The sequence below is a fragment of the Symphodus melops genome (genome assembly GCF_947650265.1).
Source record: "Symphodus melops genome assembly, chromosome: 4".
In the NCBI taxonomy this organism is placed as follows: Eukaryota; Metazoa; Chordata; class Actinopteri; order Labriformes; family Labridae; genus Symphodus; species Symphodus melops.
In genome coordinates this window covers 15,339,171-15,345,085 of record NC_136694.1, presented here as the reverse complement: position 1 = coordinate 15,345,085, position 5,915 = coordinate 15,339,171, and the positions used below count along the sequence as shown (strand labels likewise).

At 40.5% G+C, this 5,915-nt stretch overlaps 1 long non-coding RNA gene across 1 annotated transcript; it reads right to left on the bottom strand.

Moving 5' to 3' along the window:
• Positions 1 to 779: 779 nt before the first annotated feature.
• On the bottom strand, positions 780 to 1,174 carry LOC306822060. Its single transcript, XR_013778850.1, has 2 exons — positions 1,107 to 1,174; positions 780 to 894 (listed from the first exon to the last, which is right to left on the bottom strand). It is a non-coding gene; the product is annotated as an uncharacterized lncRNA (long non-coding RNA).
• Between the last annotated feature and the right edge of the window lie 4,741 nt (positions 1,175 to 5,915).

Here is a 5,915-nt window from a genome sequence, read left to right as displayed (position 1 = left end):
CCTCCCTCGTTTTCAGCCTATCCTCGTTCAGCTCTCCTTTTAAATATGATTCTTTCTCTTCCCTAGTCCTTCATGCTGATGTTCGTGCGCCCCTCCACCTCCCCATCAACGCCATCTCCAGCAGCAGAGTCATCTTCCATCAATTCTTCTCCCAATCGATCTCATCAAATCATCAGTTCTCCACCACCACGGTCTGGACTCCATGGGGGGGATCTATCCTAATGACGAGCAGAACTTCATCTCTAAACGCATCATCCACCCCAAGCGCCAACATTTCTGTCACATGACATTATCATTGTAATAAATAATTTTCTTAAGACCATTTGTCTCTCCTGATTGAACTAACTGCTTGGCCATGGGCACCCCTTCTTTCTTCTTCCTTCTTCTTTTTTAAATCATTATGATACACTATTAAATGTAAATGCTCACCAAAATAAGCCTTAAGTATGGATTTGGTCTAATTTAAAAAACAATGTAAAGGGACACTCCACCTATTTTAACCACAGACAATAATTCAAGAGGCATAGAAAAAACTATAATACGTTTGTCATGGTTTGGTTCTGTTTCATCTGGTTTTAGTTTTCATTCTGTCCTTGGTGTTTTGTTTGTTTCCTAGTGTTGATTGTTTCCCTTGTATGTTTTAATGTTTCATAGTTTCGTGCTTACTTTAGTCTTGAGCGTGTTTCCCTGTGTCCTCCTATGTTGCCTGTTAGTTTAATTCCTGTTTTGTGTTTTAAGTCTAGTCTTTAGTGTTTCCTGTTTTATTTTGTATATCTGGTTTTAGGTGGTGTCAGTGTTGGGTTTTACTTTGTACTTGTCCTCAGTGTTCTGGGCTTGTGTTCTTTGTTCCTTGTGTTTCCCGCCTTTGTGATTACCCTGATTGTCCTCACCTGTCTCGTTAGTCTCACCTGCGTCTGATCACCCCATGTCTATTTAGTCTCTGTGTTCATTCCCTCATGTTGTCAGTTCATTGCAGTTTGTCTGAGTCTTTGGTCGGTGTCTTTTGTATGTCGTCGTGTCTTTGGTTGCTGCTTCTCCCTGCTCCCTGTATTTTCTCCTCCTGGTTTTTGGCTCTTTTTTTTTTTGCTCGAGTTGCCTTTCAGAACGTTTTGGATTTATTAATTCAGTAAGTTTTTGTTTTGTCTTTTGTTAATAAATTTTTATTCTGCAATTGGGTCCTTCTCCCTGTTTCCTACCCACACAACATGACAACGTTATTGCATAGTTTTTGTGATGTGGAAACTTACAACAAATCTTAAAATTTGAAGAATGGTTCAGTATCTGCAGTAAATCCAGGTATTAATAAAACATATGTGCAGAAGGAGTTTTGCCAAGTCTGTGAAATGGCCTATTGATGTCAACAAAGATCATGCTGAATTCTGTGAAGAAAAGATTCAGACATGTTTTGTGCTAGACTCCCACATTCACACTCACTTGCAGATAAAAGAGGTTCATCAGAATCATCCTGTTCTCCTTCGGGAAGTGAAGAAACCAAATTGCTGATCTTACAAGTAGTGGAAGATGCACTGTAGTCCTTGAACCCCAAAGAAGTCCACATTTAACAATGATATACAGCAACATGGCTTTTTCTGACTGCAGGAACAAGACCACTGTGACCTTTTTAAAGGCTAATGTCAGGCAGCAAGTTTTTTTCTTCCTTTTTCCACAACATGCCTTAAAATGCTCCCAGCCAGTTGTAAGAACGGTTTTGACCTTTGAGCACTCACTGTTACAGTAAATTTGAGGGACAAAAAAATAATCCAAATTGCTTTCTTTATTGTGATTCTTCAGGGCTTTCCTTGTGTTTTCGGCTATTATGTTGTATAGCGAAGAACTATATACCTAAATATGTGAGTTTAAAACTGATATATTATCTCAATACATTCCCAGAATGCAGGCCTGCTTGTGGTACTGATCTCTTAATGTACAATGGAATGTCAGCTGGACCAGACTATCTCTCCCTCCACCTTGAATCGTGGTGCTGATCAGCTGTCTCCAGTCTTTACGGACATTTTTAACACCTCATTGGAGACATGCCACGTGCCAGCCTGCTTCAAGTCCTCCACCATTCTCCCTGTCCCCCAAAAAAACAAGGACCACAGGACTTAATGACTTCAGACCCTTCGACCTGACCTCTGTGGTGATGAAGTATTTTGAGCACCTTGTGCATTCACACCTCAAAGACATCACAGACCCCCTCCTGGACACCCTACAGTTTGCCTACAGAGCCAACAGGTCTGTTGACGACGCTGTCAACCGGGCCCTCCTGTCTCTCCTGAAGCATCTGGACTCAGCAGGAACCTACATCAGTTTGTGGATTTCAGCTCTGGCTTCAACGTAATGATCCCAAACCTGCTCCAGGACAAGCTCTTTCAGCTGAACGTGCCTGACTCCACCTGCAGGTGGATCACAGACTTCCTGTCTGACAGGAGACAGCAGGTGAAGCTGGGGAAGAAGGTCTCGGAGAGCAGGACCATCAGCACTGGCTCCCCTCAAGGCAGCATTCTTTCTCTTCTGCTCTTCTCCCTGTACACTAACAGCTGCACCTCCACTCACCATTCTGTCAAGCTCCCCAAGTTTGCAGACAACACCACACTCAATGGACTTGGATTGCAATATACCATCTCTCCACGTACTGTACACCTCCAGGACTCTGAGGCCTGCAGGTAAGCTCATGGCCTCCCCCTCTCACCCTGCGCATGGACTGTTTGAGACTCTCCCTCTGATAGGAGGCTGCAGTCTGTCAGGACCAAAACCTCTTACCACAAGAACAGTTTCTTCCCCTCAGCTGTCAGACTCTCATCAGCCAAAAAACATCACAGTAATGTGAGCCTTCATATATATATTTTTTTAAATCTTATAGGTTTCTCTCGTAGGTGCAGACCAGCTCCTATTATCGCTGTTAAAGGCTTAGACTATGGGGGGGAACTGGCACCTTATCTCTCCCTCTCTCTCTATGTGAGATCATATTACTACATGTCGCCATTTGTAAATCTCAGTTACTAACCACATCATTTTCCTGGGAGCTCCTGGGATTCCTGGAGCTCATCCCATCTCCCCGACGTTTTTTCTTACCAATGTAACTTTTGCTGCTTGCTAACTTAATGTCTGTCTATATAATATAGCAATATGTAAGGTTACCTGCTTTTTGTAAAGATAACAAAACCTGCTCTTTTGTAATATAAAGCCCCGTTTCCACACAACGGTCTGGTATGGATCCATACACGGTGCGGTTTGGTTTGGTAAGCCTGATCCAGATGCCGATATAGCCGCATCAGTTTCGTAATAGCTTCGTAATAGGCTAAACAAACCTCTTAACCTCAACATTGAATGGAAAATAGCCCTGATATTTTTATTTTTTTTGGTGAAAGAAAGCATTTATATAAAGCAGTTGAAAGCCGTGTTTGTGTATGTGCATTCCTTAGATAAATGTGCAATTTCTGGATAAATTCCGTACCAGTCTGTCCTCTCTCTTCCACTCACAGAGAGCTATGGGTGTGTGCTTTACTCTGGCACTGTCCATCTAATATTTGGGTGAGTCCCAAGAGGAATCAGCTTGCTCAAAATAAATGGCATTTGATGATTGTGGTAGAATGTGGGTAAGATAGTTAATAAGATATCTGTTAATAAGACCTTTTGTAGGGGAAAAAAATATTTACCTTACATTTCCAACTAGAAGAGCGAGGCAGAGAAAATATTGTGAGATAGACTAACTTAACATTTTCCTCTGAAGATTTTAATGCTTCCTTGACTTACAGGTTCCTGTGCATGGTTGCTGCAGACTTCATGCTGCCGTGGTAATATTTGGCTCCCAATCCTTCCTTTATTATCAGTCAAACTTAAAGTTGACAAGTGCTAAAATTAAAGGACAACCAAAAACATGACCTCATTTAACTTAACGGACCGTGTCACATGTCTCTTGTCTGTTTATAACTGTATTTTGTAACACTACGGTCAAGCAACATCCACAGATGTGTAACACTTGATATGACAAATAAAAAAACACTGATTGGAGAGTGATTTCAGAGTGTTGCCATAGTAATTTGTGTTCGGAGAAGGTCTCAAGAGGGCAGAAAAGCAAGAACACGCACAAGATAATTTTTAAAAGCCCTCCTGATGGAACACTAATGGTAGAGATGTGATTAAATGGTCAAGGGCAAGAAATATAAGCATTATTTTTTAACGAAATCAATACACACGAGGACTTTTAGACTGCCCTAGAGATGTTTTTTTACTTCTCAGATGCTTTTAAGAATGTGTGACATTCAATTTTTATCCAAATCATATGCAAATCAAGATGGAGCACCAACAAAATTTACATGGAATTGCCTGTACAGTAATTAATCAACTCAGTCAAATCTCTCAAGTTTGTTGTCTGCACAGCATCTCAAATGTATCCCCTGAATCTACTGCAGGAATACAAATGAACCAGTCACCCACCAAAAAGCACTTCATTCCTGTTTCAATAATTCTGATGGATGAATCACATGCTGGTTTTTCGAACTTAACTCTGTGGTCAAGGCCTGAGCCTGGGCTACACATCTTCTTGTGTTTCTACAGTTTTTCCCCGCTCCCTTGTTTTTTTTTGTTGAATCTTTCTGTTTGTCTCTGGGTGTGGCAATCCTCTGTTTTGTGTGCACAAACACACACACAAAAATATATCAACCCTTTTTAACTTCATATCTATCAGAGGATAGAGGCACTCACTTCACTTGCTTTATTCTAAATTTTAATGACTCAAAAAGGCGATTGTTTTAAAAAACACGTTAAAGTACGAACATAATTGCATGCAGACTCCTGCACAATGTCTAACTTGCTAAAATACATTCATTTGCAATGTTTTGTTCCTTAAATGCCCCCAGTTATTTCAGTAAGACATTTAGTTACCCATGCACCGGTCTTGTGAAATAGATGTGCAAAGTATATTTACAATGTAAAGAACAAAAAAAGAAATATGCTACATCAGAAAACTACTAGAAGCCTTGCATGAAAACACTAATAGGTGTTTTTTTAACGCTACCTCTGACAGTGCAAATATCCAATCACAGTCTAAGGACTTCTGGGGTGACACCTGGGGCAGCTGATGAGATTTCCAGGGGATCTATGCCAACCTCCGCCATCACCTCTGGTCACACACTGCCCATCATGCTGTTTAATCGCTTTAATTTTGTGCAGATTAAATAAAACATATCCTAAATTGTTTACCCAACGATTCCCCTAAACCCATACAGTAATGGCAAATGATTTAGTTTGTGCAGAGAAAACACTGGCCTTGCATAAGTGAGGATTTTGCCCCTTTTGTCTTTCATCACATTTTGGCCCTCTGATGTGAGATCACTAGTTAATTGCACTCACACTTAGATTTGCTCTACGCAGAGCCTTTTCGTTTTATTGAAAAAAATCTCTGTTAACTGGAACAGTGGCATTGACCACACACCATCAAGCACCTGTCAGAGTTGGCTGCTCACATGTATGAGAGAATACCAATGTGAGATGATCAGTGAACTGAAACAAGCTTTAATTAATTCAGCTAATCTAAAAAGATTTGTTGGTGATACAGGAAGAAGTGTTTCTGTCATAACAAATAGCTTCTTAATCTCTTCATTTGTCATTGCAGATGTTAAAATGAGTTAAAACAATCATGTTTAACCTCTGGTCAAACTCAAGAGGATGGTGGACTGTCATTGTGTGAGAATTTTAATGTGAGATTTAATTAAAATGTTCCAGGCTGTGGCAGATTTCACGTTCGTAGACATTCAGCAGTCAGTTAGTTAATGTGCATACTAGAGTTGTGGAAAACGTTCATGCAGTGCATTCACAAATGCACAAATATTGTGTGTTAGAAAACACACACTGTTGAATTTTTCACCACAACATCACCCACAGTTTTTCTTATCAGCACCCTGGCAAATGTT